General features: G+C 39.9%; 1 protein-coding gene and 2 non-coding genes across 3 annotated transcripts in view; 1 reads left to right on the top strand and 2 right to left on the bottom strand.

Annotated features, from left to right (window-relative positions):
• The window catches only part of LIPC (lipase C, hepatic type), a 154,054-nt gene extending 141,555 nt beyond the window's left edge, over positions 1 to 12,499 (bottom strand). The window contains exon 1 of the mRNA XM_045786879.2: positions 12,361 to 12,499. The gene's annotated coding sequence lies outside the window, so the exon portion shown is untranslated. The remainder of the gene's footprint in view (positions 1 to 12,360) is intronic.
• Positions 12,500 to 13,377: 878 nt separating this feature from the next.
• On the top strand, positions 13,378 to 13,483 carry LOC123789224 (U6 spliceosomal RNA). Its single transcript, XR_006778747.2, has one exon. It is a non-coding gene; the product is annotated as a U6 spliceosomal RNA (small nuclear RNA).
• Positions 13,484 to 14,569: 1,086 nt separating this feature from the next.
• LOC123789266 (U6 spliceosomal RNA) lies at positions 14,570 to 14,672 on the bottom strand. The gene has a single exon (XR_006778774.1). It is a non-coding gene; the product is annotated as a U6 spliceosomal RNA (small nuclear RNA).
• Positions 14,673 to 14,908: the final 236 nt, after the last annotated feature.

Here is a 14,908-nt window from a genome sequence, read left to right as displayed (position 1 = left end):
GACTTGCCGTGTGACTCACTGAAACCTCAGAGACAATCCTATGACACAGGGCTCATTATTCCCCTTTGTACAGAGAATTCGGGAAGTTACTGACTTGCCCAAACCCACGTCCTAGTAAGTGGCGGGACAGGATTTGAATTCTAATTGTCTAACTCCAAAGGCCACACAACAAAAAAGCGAGTGTGCCAAGTGTGCCGTCCTCTTGTAAGTAAGGTGAAAGGAAAATGAGGTTGTGCCGCGTGCTCTTGCATGGCAGATAAAGCCGTAGATCGCGTACTTGCTATGTTACATTTTCCCAACTAATGTTCTCAAGCCCTTTGTCAGCTATTTCGTGGAGAGAGCCCTGAAATAGCCCAAAAGACTAGCTCAAGAGAGAAGCCACGGAGACATTATGGTGGCGTAGAGCTAGATATTTTATATGCAGATAAACTTTTCCTAATCAGCAGTAAGAAAAGTCCAGCGAACATGAGGGGCCTGGAGTTCTTGCTCGCGAAGCTCTGTCATGGACAGAACAGAGTGTTTGACAGGGAGTTGTTGGGGCCTAAGGCTACACTATGAATGACCTTATTTACACAGCATTGCCAGTTACCCAGATGCCCTTGAGACCATTTGGGTCAGATCATGCCCAGGGTTGTCCAGAAAGCTATGGGGTGCTCTGACAGGCTTTGATAATTCTGTTAAGGCATTCTTTTTAAAATTTTATTTATTTTTTTAATAAGGTTTTATTTATTTATTTGAGAGAGTCAGGAAGAGAGTGAGAGAGAGAGAGCGCAAGAGAGCACGCACAAGTGGGGGAGAGGCACAGTGAGAGGGAGAAGCAGACTCCTGGCTGAGCAGGGAGCCCGATGTAGGGCTGGATCCCAGGACCCTGAGATCATGACCTGAGCTGAAGTCAGGTGTTTAACCGACTGAGTCACCCAGGCACTCCAAGACATACTGTTTTTTTTTTTCTTTTAAAGATAAGATCATGGCTCTCATTCAGATATTAAAAATGAACATATGGTAAGTATTTTATTTAGCTCATTAATGAGGAAGCTGGTAAGGGTGTTGATATAAATAGTTCGAGGGAGAAGCTACCCCTCCCAAATGTATATGGATAAAGGAATGTTGAAAAGAAAGCCAGCTCCTTCCAGGGTGGGAGGAAAGTCAATTGAACTTCCACACAGGACAGGGCAGAATTTGCATTTTGCATTGCTCCCAGTTATCTGCGGTGTGCGGAGTTGTAAAATGCCTCAAGGGCAATGAACGCCAGAATCAGATAACCCGGACCGCAGCGCAGTGCATACACAATGCATCGTTTTCCATTGAAGCACGAAATCTCCCTTGTAATTCGTATTGTTAAGAAATGATAAAGGAAAGTATTTAGCTACAGAATTCTAAAGATAGCAGGGTAAGTTTCCTTCGGGAGGAAAGGCTGTCTCTCTGTATCTTTGTCTCTTGAGCTGAGGCTTTGTGATAACGGAACTGGATCTCCATGCTGCCCTCTGCCTTCTTGGCTTGTTTAGTGGGCAAATTACGTGAAAGCTTTGTGCCTCAGTTTCAGCACTCCAGCACAGGGGTAGTACTATTATTAACCTCAAGGATTTGGGGGAGAAATAAATGGGAAAAATCCATGAACTGCCTTAGCACAGTGTCCAGCACAATACATGTCCCCTACAATTATTAATTACAATATTCATTGTGCTTTTTCTTTCTTTCTTTCTTTTTTTTTTTTTTTAAGATTTTATGTATTATTTGAGAGAGAGAGAGAAAGAGTAAGCAGGGGGGGGGGCAGAGGAAGAGGGAGAGAGAGAATCCCAAGCAAACTTTGCACTGACATGGGGTTTGATCTCACCACCCTGAGATCAAGACCTGAGCCAAAACCAAGAATCAGATGCTTAACCGACTGAGCCACCCTGGGCACCCCTTCACTGTGCTTTTTATTTCTCCTACCCTTACCTATTCCTTCCTTTTCTCTTTTTTTGCCCACCTATCTGGCTAGAATAAAGAACAGGACAACTAGTTATAGTGTTTTTGAAAAAAAGTATACAAGGCGTCTCTGTCCTGTTCTTGATTTTGAAATTAACTGTGCAGGTTGGGATGTATTCTTTCTATTTAAAAAATAAGGCCCCCTCTGTCTGATATTTGCTTTCTTGTGTTTTGAGTAATTCCCATCCCCTGTCTTGAACCAGCTACCCTGAATTTAAATTTGAAAGTGTGGTTCCTTTTCTGAAGTTAGTGGGTAGAGAAAACAGGCTCTCGAGTGCGAGGGGCCCTCCTTACAGCGGATAGCACCTCTCGGACCGGCCCGGATTGGTGATTTTCTGGAGTCAGGTCTAGGAGCTTGGTGGTGAGTCTACCCCACTCCTCAGACCCCAGGGACCATGTCCATGGGCCAGAGAATCCATGCACCCCTGGGGAAAGCTCGTGCTGGGCGCCAGAGAGGACTATCCATATGGTCCTAACCAGGCCAGTTGGTGCAAATCTCCCTTTGAGAAGTTTGTTTTTTCTCTCCTTTGGGTCTGGTGGAGGGGCGATCTCTTCAACCCCAAACAAGAATTCCCAAATGTCTCAGGGTTCCATCAGCCCCAATTCTTATGCCTTGAGAAACTGTCAGATCATCCAGGTGGACCCCACGGGCACCCCTGTCCTTAGCAGCCCACATTCTGCAGGGGTGGAGGAAGTGAGTGAGTGAGCCGGGCTGGGGAAGGAGCTCTACCTCCAGGCAAAGTTCAGGGATAGGAGGAGGAAAATATTGCTGTGTCTAGGCTTCCTTTAAATTTATGGGCCTGGAGCACTACCCTGGAGAGAGCCATTTTTCACTCCGCAATTTCATTCCTAATCTGACGGTCCCGAGAACTCCTGGGCTAGCAAATTGTCCTCCTGATGCCTTAGGAAACAGCTGAGATTAGATCTCAGAGGTCAGCTGGTGTGTAATTGGGATCTTGGAGCTGGGAGGACAACACAGTCAGATTGACACAGCGCTCCCTGCCTCTGGGGACTCTTTCTTTTTGCTGTCATATCATCTCCAGAGCAAACCTGCTTGTTTTAACTCTTCCTAGAAAACTAACTCCCCTTGTCCATTTTTCATGGGCAATGTATGAACAAAAAAAGGAAGTGGTAGGCTGTTAATGGGAGTAGCAAGACCCAGTCTTGGCCAAACTTGGTTGCATGGAGAGAGACATGGACCGACAGCAAAAAATCTGGGTTTGAGCCCAGCTCTGCCTTGGGTCAGTCGTGACCTCTAAATAAGGATGGGAATAATGGAACTGGTGACCTCACAAGGTCATGACAATGAAGGATGGTAAATGTCCAAACATCCTTAAGCCATAAGAGAACCCACGTGAGGTAGAGACCCCAGACTGGGACACCAAGTGGGTGAGTATGTCTGTGGAACCAAGAGACTGTGTGAGACATGGGGTTGAAACAGTTCTGTTTCCTGATCTCTGAGCAGGGTCCACCTTGTTGACAGCAGGGTCCCTGGTGGCCACTAGCAGAGGGAAAGTTCTGGATTCTAGTGCGGTAGAGCTCTGGAGGGAGTGTTGATCTGCCCACTTCAAGTGGTTGATGGACTGCCTCACAAAAATAATTCCCTCAGACTTTGGAGGGTGGGGATCAAGGGCAGCTGAGCTCTGGTGGCCTACAGGTAAGCTGAGGGCTACTGCAATTAGGGAGTTCCTGGGGACCACACTGGTACTTCCTAGTGGATAAAGCCTGAAACATTCGGTTATTAACCTAAACGATTAATATGATAAAACTTGCTTTAGGTGTCCCTTTGCTGGTCCCTCTTGTCTTCATTGCTTCTTTGACTAAATTCAGAGCCCTTGAACTGTCCTCAAGATCCACCCTCCCCCCAACCATGCCCAGGGAAATCTCTGTTCTGGTCTGCTTTCTCCCCGGAGACCTGTGAAGAGAGAGGTTTGGGTATATGTATAGATGAGCTCCTGCAGACCGTGCACATGGATGGAAGAGAGAAGATGCAAGAGGGCCGAGTCCTGGGAGTTCCAACAGTTAGAAGTCAGGTAGATAAGGAGGGACCTGTCTGCTTCTGCCAAAGTATTTCTTAAGAATAAATTCTTCATGGTAGCATTTCCGCCTGAAGGGTGGGAGTGATATGGTTGTAAATGAACGTCTGAGTCAATCTCTGAGCAGCTTCACCAGCACTGGATATTAGCATTCAACTTTTTTTCTTTTTTTTGGTTCTTTTAGAATATGCAGACTGTCATCTTCGGATGGCTTTGCATTTCCATTTCTTTGATTTCTAGAGAGAATTAACATTTTCCCACTCTGTTTGTCTACTAATTGTATTTCCCTTATGGGAATGGTCCTGTCTTTTACCTATTTATCTTTTGGAAATTGACATTGACTTTACAAATTTGAATTAGCTATTTATGATAGATCTTAATTCTTTGTAATGTTTAATAGAAACATTTTCCCTCTTAAAAAATCTTTAGTAATGCTAATTTTTATAGTGCAATCATTAAAATTGCTTCCAAGCTGGGGCGCCTGGGTGGCACAGCGGTTAAGCGCCTGCCTTCGGCTCAGGGCGTGATCCCGGCGTTCTGGGATCGAGCCCCACATCAGACTCCTCCGGTATGAGCCTGCTTCTTCCTCTCCCACTCCCCCTGCTTGTGTTCCCTCTCTCGCTGGCTGTCTCTCTCTCTGTCAAATAAATAAATAAAATCTTAAAAAAAAAAATTGCTTCCAAGCTGAGAAAGTTAAAGTGCCCCCAGAGAGGTGATAAACACCTTTTTTCAATTTTCTTCCCTATCTAGGTTTTATATTTAAATCTTTAACCAACCAAAGCTTATTTTGGTAAGTATTTTATTTTAAATAACTTTTCTATTATAAAATAAATAAATATTTATTATTGAAAAGTAAGAAAATGAAGAGCAAAAAGAAACACATAGTGAAGAAAACCCATAATGCCACCATCCAGAGACAACCACCATTGTCATTTTCATGTGGATACCTCCAAATTATTCTTCCTGCCTATTCATTTGTTTTTAAAAATACAACTGCAAACCTTTCTTAACAGCATGTTAATGAAATATTTCAGTGGCATTAAATATTCTTTTAAAATATTATTTTAAACAGTTATAGAGTATTGCATTCTGTAGATGTACCATAATTACTTAGTTCTTTATTTTTTTTTTTTATCAGCTTAGGGTATCTAAGACATCACTGTGATGAACAATGTTGCTATAAAGATACCTAAGCATAAATCTTGGCCCACATTTCTGATCACTTCCTTTGCTCTTAAATTTCTTAAAGTAGAATTTCTGAGGCAAAAGTTATAAATATGTATATATACATATATACATACATGTATGTATTTTTTTGCTCTTTCACATATACTGCCACATTAAGTAAATTTATATCATTTTAAGTTCTCGCCAGCAGTGAATGATGCGATCTACCCTCCCACCCGCCCTTTCCCCCTTGTTTTTTTTTTTAAAGATATTTATTTATTTATTTATTTATTTATTTATTTATTTATTTGACAGACAGAGAGAGAGAGAGGCAGCTAGCGAGAGAGGGAACATAAGCAGGGGGAGTGGGAGAGGAAGAAGCAGGCTCCCAGCAGAGGAGCCTGATGCGGGGCTCGATCCCAGAATGCCGGGATCACGCCCTGAGCTGAAGGCAGACGCTTAACAACTGTGCCACCCAGGCGCCCCTGTTGCTGGGTATTTGTGACTCACTTTTTTGTTTGTGTGTTTTTTGCTGTTACCAACAATGTTGCAATGGACTCTAGGAGTGTGAGCTCCTAGAGTTCACTCCAAGAAGTGAACCTCTGGGTTGTAAGGTACGGGTCTCTTCGCTGTTGCCGGGTGTTGACCATTTATTCTCCAAAATGTTTATGCCAGTGAACACATCATCCAAATGTGAACGTTTCTCCAATTCTTCCACCTCATCAGCTGCACCTGATAGTGTCAGACTATTTCATTTTCACCTGTTTGCTGGATGTAAAACATTGTTTCAATTTTCATCTTTCTGATTACTGGTGAAGTACGCGAGAGCATCCTTTCAGGCGGGTCATCGGTCTTTCAGATGTCTTGTACTATCAATTGCTTGTTCAGATCTTTTGCCCCTCTTTCGAGTCGTTCATTTGTGTTTTTCCTACTGATGTGGCTTCTTTGTGGTTACATGCGTTGCCAATATCTCCTCGCCATCTGCCTTGCGACTTTTCTTTCACGTTGCCTGTGGTGTTTTTTGTTGAGCGGTTTTCAACTTCATGTAGTCCGATCCGGCAGTCTTTTCCTTCAGGAACATTCTGTAGCAAAGGCAAATTTACCTTTACCCTCTGAGGGTGTTTTGGGTGGGCCTGAGGATTAAACCCACAGAAGGTAGACAGAAGAACCACGTATAAATGTGTGAGTGTTACAGGACACAGGAGCCGTCATAAGGAAACGAAGACCTAAAGAAATGGCAAAACCTACAGGCTTTTATACGGGGCTGAACAAAGAGCGGCAGTGTGGGGGTAACTGAATTACGTAGGGGAGCTAAAGGAAGATAACAAGTATTTTAACAAGGTCTGCTGGCACAGATTTCTTTTAGCTTGTATTCTCTATTGAAGAACAGCGCTTTCCCGCTGGTACTGGAAGGGCGTCTTTCACACGGGAATTCTTATCTCCCGTTTTAGGAAGAAAGGGAAGATTAGAATGTCCTTCTGGAATCTGCTGTTTTTCAAGTGCCTTTAGCTCAGAATGATCGTAGCGCCAAAGTGACATGTTGAGGGTTGGTATATTCCGCGAACTCTTCAATCCTTAGTGTCTTTATTTCTTCCTATTTTAAGTCTCATCAAAGAAAAAAAAAAAAAAGAAGAAGGAAAGAAAGAAAGACCCTAATTCTTTTATTGAAGGTGTCCTTGATGTGTGGTGATCTCTTGGCATTCCTAGAATTTACCTTTACTGATTATCACACTTTCTTACCACAGCTGCATTCTCAAAGCTCAGTGAAAAGTGATTTTTCTGCCCTTGCTCATTGGGCCTGATGTGGACGAGGTGATTAAGAAGTTAGCAAACTCATGGCTTACATAAGCCATTCCTTCCTGCCCACCATGCCCTCAGTGCCCTCTGCTAACCGACTGTATCAACTCTTCATTCACATGCCTATATATTTATTGATTCATTCCGCCAACAATTATTTTTGGAAAATCTACTATATGTCTGAACTCGATAGTACTCTTTTAAAACCAATTTTATAGGTTTTAAAAGCACTTGTGTACATTTGCCATAAGAGTGTGTTTGTGTGTGTACGTGCATGTGTGGTATTTTTCACAGACTTGCGGATGTGTCTGATACTTATCTCCGAGGATGAATTGGATATCAGGTCTTGTTCCTCCGTGATTTAGAAGTGATTACATCATAGGGCAAAATCTGTTTCTTGAATATACAGAAATATTGTTCACGCAATTTGCTTAGGTCATATTTCTTTGGTTAGGGGAGTGATTTCTTTTTCTTTTTCTTTTTTTTAAGATTTTATTTATTTGACAGAGAAAGAGAGACAGGCAATGGGAGAGGGAACACAAGCACGGGGAGTGGGAGAGGAAGAAGCAGGCTCCCAGCAGAGGAGCCTGATGTGGGGCTCGATCCCAGAACGCCGGGATCACACCCTGAGCTGAAGGCAGACGCTTAACGACTGAGCCACCCAGGCGCCCCAGGGAGTGATTTCTTTAATATGTTTCTCAAGTTCTTCCTCCTTCATCATCATTTTCATGTCTTCTCCATCTTGTTTTGCTGATTTTATATTTTGTATTGTCCATTTGGTGGAACATTTCAAATTATCCTAAATGGTGCATTGCCATCATTTATAGTTTAAAATCCTTCACATCGGGGCGCCTGGGTGGCACAGTGGTTGAGCGTCTGCCTTCGGCTCAGGGTGTGATCTCAGCATTCTGGGATCGAGCCCCACATCAGGCTCCTCCGCTATGAGCCTGCTTCTTCCTCTCCCACTCCCCCTGCTTGTGTTCCCTCTCTCGCTGGCTGTCTCTGTCTCTGTCAAATAAATGAATAAAATCTTTAAAAAAAATAAATAAAAATAAAATCCTTTACATCAATTGTGTGTTTTTAATTCTGTTGACTCACACCCTTTCCTTTATTTATTACATTCCCACGGGCTTTAATATATCTTATAATCTTTTCAGGCAATGAACGGTTAAGTTTACTTATTATTTCCACGGATATTTTGTTTTTCAGCTTGCTTCTTTTTGTTATTCATCTTTACTACTTTCTTCCTATTTTCCCCATGTTGACTCTCTTCTTTTTATAAGATTGTAAATCAGATGCTGAGTTCACTTATTTCGTATTTCTAAAACACATCTCTGTCTTTACTTCTGGGCCCTGATTGTGCCTACTCCCCTCACGTTTGACAGGTGGTATTTTCAATTTTATAATATTTCAAAAGTTATTATCATGCTCTTAATTTCCCACTTCATCCTGTTGTTAAGGAGAGCTTTTGTTGCTGTTGTCAGAAATCGTTACTCATGTATTCGTTTTTTGTTGCTGTAAATTTTTATTTTTCTATTATTTTAAACTTACAGAAATGTTAAAAGACTAGTATGAATCCTGCACATCTTGTACCCAGATTCACCATTTGTTTATATCTTGTTTGTTTATATTTTCCCTGATTGCTCTATCATTCGTTTTCTCTCTGTTTGTGAATTTCTCCCCCAAATCGTTTGACAATAAGATGCAGATGTACATACAAACCTAAATGTTTTGGTTTTTTTTTAAGATTTTATTTATTTATTTGACAGAGAGAGACAGCCAGAGAGAGAGGGAACACAAGCAGGGGGAGTGGGAGAGGAAGAAGCAGTCTCATAGCGGAGGAGCCTGATGTGGGGCTCGATCCCACAACACCCAGGATCACGCCCTGAGCCGAAGGCAGACGCTTAACCGCTGTGCCACCCAGGTGCCCCAACAAACCTAAATGCTTTGATGTATATTTCCTGTGACAGACATTTTCTTTTTTAAAAATTAGGGAATTTAACAGTTAAGAAAATTGGGAAATTTCATATTGATACAATATGATTATCTAATTCCATAGCCCACATTCAAATTGTTAATTATCCCAATATTGTGTTTTTTATATATGTAATGCTATGTATAGCATATAATGTTATATAGTATAGTAATGTGTAATACTATATAACCTATAGTATTATACATAGTATATATAGGCTGTATACTATATATACTATATATATCTATATATAGATACACTATATGTACACGCACATAATACATACACTATATATACATGCATATAATATAGTTATCCCAGTATTGTGGTTTTTATATATGTAATGCTATGTATAATACTATAGGTTATATAGTATAGTAACATAACCTATAGTATTATACATAGTATGTATATGCTGTATACTATATATATAGTATATACATATACTGTATATACTATACATAGTATATACACATACACATACAGTATATATACATACACTATATATACACACTGTATACTACATATATACTATATATATGTGCTGTATACTATATATGTATAGTATACATATACTATATATGTGCTGTATACTATACATATAGTACATATATAGTATACAGTATATATGCTGTATACTATATATAGTATATATATTAGTATATTGTATACATATACATACTATATATGTATAATATACACATAAACTATATATATGCTATCTATGTATACTTTACATATAGTATACATATATAGTATACATATAGTATACATATATAGTATACATATAGTATACATATATAGTATATATATACTATTTTATAGCATACATATATAGTATGCTACATATATAGGGAGAATAGTATACATACACTATATATATATATACACACATTACATACATAGTATAGTATACACACAGTGTATATATATATACACATACTACATATATATGTAGTATAGTATACATACATATATACTATATATATGCTGTATATACATATACTACATACATATATATATATATACACATATACATATAGTATACATATACTCTATACTATATAGTACACTCTATGTTATATAGTATAGTACTAAAGTACTTTAGCACTGTTTATAATACTATAGTATATATTATAGAATATATATCTATTATAGAATATATATTTATATCTATATTTATATCTAGTTAAATAAATTTATATAATCTAAATTTAAAATTAATTTATATTTAAATTTAAAAATAATTTAAGTTGGTGTTTATTTTATCATCTATTGTAAATACACTGTATATGTGTGTGTGTGCGTGTGTGTATACAGAGAAAGAGAAAGAGAGCATTTTAGAATTTACAATAATGATGATGACTGTGGCAACCACTGAAATGACTATATGTTCACAACAATCCCCACCTATAGGACACTCAATATATTAATATTTATTTTCTACTTGTACTATGTTCTAAAGAATTGTATGCTTATTTTCATATTTATTATTGTTTCATTGTGTATTAACTATATTTTATAGTTTAAAAAAAAGCAAAATAACAAAAATCATCAGAAATCCAGGGCATACTGATGAACACTGTTAGTATTTAGAGATATATTTTCTGGACTTTGGCTTTCTTTTTTTTTTTTTTTAAGATTTTTAAAATTTATTTGACAGAGAGAGAGAGTATAAGTAGAGGGAGAAGGAGGCAGAGGGAGAGGGAGAAGCAGGCTCCCCGCTGAGCAGGGAGCCCAATGCAGGGCTCTGTCCCAGGACCCTGAGATCATGACCTGAGCTGAAGGCAGACGCTCAACTGACTGAGCCACCCAGGCACCCCTAGACTTTTGCTTTCAATCAACAAAAATTCTGGGCTTTTCCTAGTTAAATAAAATATGAATATATTGAAAATATGGGATCATAATTGTATGACGTATGGGTTTCAGCCTTCCTTTAAGGCTTAGTATTATATTTTTTTGTTTTCTTTTGTTCTTTAATTTTTTTTGTTTTTGTTTTTTTAAGTAGGCTTCATGCCTAGCTTGGAGCCCAACACAGGGCTTGAACTCATGTCCCTGAGATCGAGACCTCGGCGAGACCAAAAGGTGGCTGCTTAACTGACGGAGCCACCCAGGCGCCCCTACTGTATGTACTTTATAGATAAAATTCATAACATCTTTGCAAAGTAGAGTCATATTTTTAGATGAAGAATCCAAGGTTCAGAGAGTTTCAGTAAATTGCCTAGGTCACACAGCAGTAAGGAATGGAGTTATAGTCTACACCCCGTACCGTCTACTTCCAAGGCTGTAGGTTCGATCGTTATTTTGCCCAAGTCTCCTTTCATTGTATTTTTACTTATATCATTAGCATTTAGCTTTATTGCACTGTGGTGAGAAAATATATCTACATAACCTTCCTCTGGATTCATTTTTGGAACCTTATTTAAGAGTCAGCATATATACACCAATGCCCTGTACCTTGAGAAAAAGGTATTGTCTATGTTTACTGAGTTCAATGTATGCTCACTGGTTCTCGCATACTAAGTGTATAGCATTCATAACCTCTATTTTATTTTTCAAACTCTTATCTCCTTTTGTCACATCTTCAATGACTACTGAATTTTTGTCTGTTGAAGCATAATTTTTAAGGTTGTCTCATTTTTGTCTTAGGCTGATCATGAATTCACACCTCCCATTACAGCAGTTTTTTTTTTTTAATTATTCCATTTGTTTTTGCATTTCTAATTGGGGTAATCCATGTCTTCACTGTTGTTTTTATATTTTTCATTATAATCGGGAGCCTCTTTGCACCCTCCCTCCACTTTTTAAATTTCAAAATCTCTTTTATATGATTCCACCTTTACCAGCTGTTTCCTTTTTGTTGTATGAATTTCCTCAATAAAGCTTTTTTTTTTAATTTTTAGCATTTCTGCATTATTTTATTAAAGATACCTATCTTTAAGCAACAAACATATTGTTGGTTCTTACGTTTTAATCCAATATGGGAATTTGTCTTTGGAGACCCGAGTGGCCTATATATGTGGCCTCCGTTGGAATGGGCTCTCGGCTATGAGCTGTGGACTTGCTGCAGATTACTTAAGGACTCTATGAGGAAGCTACCAGTTTCCTTATCTGTAAAATAATGTTAATTGAGGGTATAAACTTTATTGAGTTGTTACAAAGATTAAAGAAGATCAAGAACATTCCAGAATAGAAGCATAGTAAAGCATATTGAACTATTAAGTGTAAAATATAACTGTCATTTTTTGCTCTTATAGACACCAGGCCTGGAAATTTCATTCACAGCAAGTTTCTTGGCAATAGCAAATAAAAGAAATTCTTAAAACAATAATCTGTGCTCAACATGGGGGAAATGAGCTCCATACTTTTCTCTAACCCCAACTCAAATTTCCCTCTGAGATACCGGGAATAACTTACAGTAAAATTGCTGAGAAGCAGTGGTCAGGTTTCAGTTCAACTCGTCCGTCTCTACTTCTGGCAGCGCCGTGGAGTTTCACAGCCTGACTTAAGTTCGGTCCTGTCAGGAATCACCGTTTTGCTTTCCATTTAATTCATTAAGGACTTAGGTGGTACAAATACGTCGTTTGCTTCCATTGATGGGGATGGAAGCTGCAGACTTTGTTGGCCTCTCCTGTTGCCATCGGGCGTGGAAAAACACTAAGAAAAGCAAACCAAGCAGTGATGGATTTTCTACTTCCTGGATCATGGAATTTGCTCGTCCAATGACAGCCGTCTGGTGGGCAACCGGACAGGAGGATTGATTCTCAGCCTGGGACTCTCCTTCCAGCCGCCCTCCAGCCCCCGCACAGCTGGCACGTTGGCACCAGTTCAAGCTGCTAGGAGCTGAAGCTGAATTTTTAACTTGTGCTCTGAAGGACCACAGAGGGACGGGGAGGAAAGTGAAAAAATCTGAGGACTCCACTAGCATCCGTTTTTGACGTTCCAAAATTGTTTTTGCGTTTCAGGATCCAGATTACCTTAGACAAGGCTATAGCACCAAAGTGAGCAGTAAATATCTTATAATAGTATAATCTGATCAACTCCAGAATGACACGATTGATTTTGTGGTGTGAGCTTCAACTCTCTGATGGCTCCTGTTTGATCAGCGAAAGGGAGAGAGAGTTTCCCACCTGAGGCAACAGAGCTGTGCTCTTAAACTTCTGTGATAATCGTAATCATTTGTCTCTTGTTAAACATATGTTTCCAAGTCCCTCCCCAGAGACTTGAGTCAGTGCATCTGCTATGGGGCCTCGGATGCGTGTTCTTGACAGGAGAAGAGCTGGGGCAGTAATGGGGTAGATGGAGGGAATAGTCTGTTTTTAGAATCAGACGGCTCTGGACTTAAATCCTACGTACTGGTGATGGAGTCTTGCGCAAATTAGTTAACCTTCCTTAACCTCATCTGAAAAACAGTAGAGAAAAAACATCTACCTCGTGCTCGCTTCAGCAGCAAATATGCTAAAATTGGAACGATACAGAGAAGATGAGCACGGCCCGGTGCAAGGATGACACGCAAATTCACGAAGCGGTCCATATTTAAAAAAACAAAAAAAGCCACATCTATCTTAAAGTGCCGTTGAGGGGATTCAAAGGACTGGGGCCCTATATTGCACCTGCTTTTCTGGGTGCTGCTACATCGTTTCTGCCCGAGTTCATTTGAAGGTGGTCTGTGAGCTTAGCATGCAGGCGTAATGGTTTTTGTTGCTTGTCTGCTTTTGCTGTGGTGGGTTTTTTGTTTTGTTTTACTTATCTTTTCCATCTATTCAGAGATATTTGTAAAGTTTGTACTGTGTGCAAGGAACTGGGATTCCCAGAGCCCCCTAAGCACCCTCCTGCTGGTGCGGCATGTCCACACGGTCCACCCCAGGCTTTCAAAGGGACCCACCAAAATCTCGTGTGAGTGACTTGATGCAACGGGTCCCTAATTGTTTGAGGGGCTTCCTGAGATGAGGAGTGTCATGTCCTTATGCCTCCTTTGTACTGGAAATTCCCATTTTCTTGAATCCGATCGTGTGTGTGTGTGTGTGTGTGTGTGTGTGTGTGTGTGTGGTTTTTTCCCTGTAGTTGCAATATTTTTCTCCTCTGCATTACGGAGATAGTACTGGCGTATAACATATGTCAGCTTAAGGGTTACAACGTGATGATTAGATACACGTATGTATTGCAAAATGATGACCACAATACCGTTAGTTAATAACTCCATTCCTTCACATAATTATGGTGTGTGTGTGTGCATACGTGTGTGTGTGTGTGTGTGTGTGTGGTGATAACATTTAAGATCTACTCTGTTAACAACTTCCAGGTATATAATACGATATTATTAACTATAGTCATCATCCTGTGCATTAGATCCCCAGATCTTATTTATCTTACAGCTGGGAGTTTGTTACCCTTTGACCCATATCTAAAAATAAGGAATGCGGGGCACCTGGGTGGCACAGCGGTTAAGCGTCTGCCTTTGGCTCAGGGCGTGATCCCAGAGTCCTGGGATCGAGCCCCACATCAGGCTCTTCCGCTATGAGCCTGCTTCTTCCTCTCCCACTCCCCCTGCTTGTGTTCCCTCTCTCGCTGGCTGTCTCTATCTCTGTCAAATAAATAAATAAAATCTTAAAAAAAAATAAAAAATAAAAATAAGGAATGCTTTATGAATTTGCATGTCATCCTTGAGCAGGACCCATGCTAATGTTCTCTGTCCCATTCCACTTTTAGCATGTACGCTGCCAAAGCGAGCACCATGTGTATATTTTTTTCTTCAACAGAAAATATGCATTTAAATGATCCCATTTGGTTTTTACACAGAAGATGTTGTGGGTGCTTTGCACTACGCAGTCTTCCCTTCCTGGCCAGAAAAACCTTTGCACTTTTTTTTTTCTTCCATTCTAAGAACAAGAATCCATTGGATTTCTGAGGAATATACTTACGCTTTCTTTATATTCAGCCTTGCTTCGAAAGAATTGAAGGCACT

This window comes from Ursus americanus, chromosome 36 (genome assembly GCF_024610735.1).
Source record: "Ursus americanus isolate L20-20 chromosome 36, mUrsAme1.1.p, whole genome shotgun sequence".
In the NCBI taxonomy this organism is placed as follows: Eukaryota; Metazoa; Chordata; class Mammalia; order Carnivora; family Ursidae; genus Ursus; species Ursus americanus.
The sequence above is the reverse complement of the archived record's forward strand: the minus strand, read 5'-3'. Positions and strand labels throughout refer to the sequence as shown.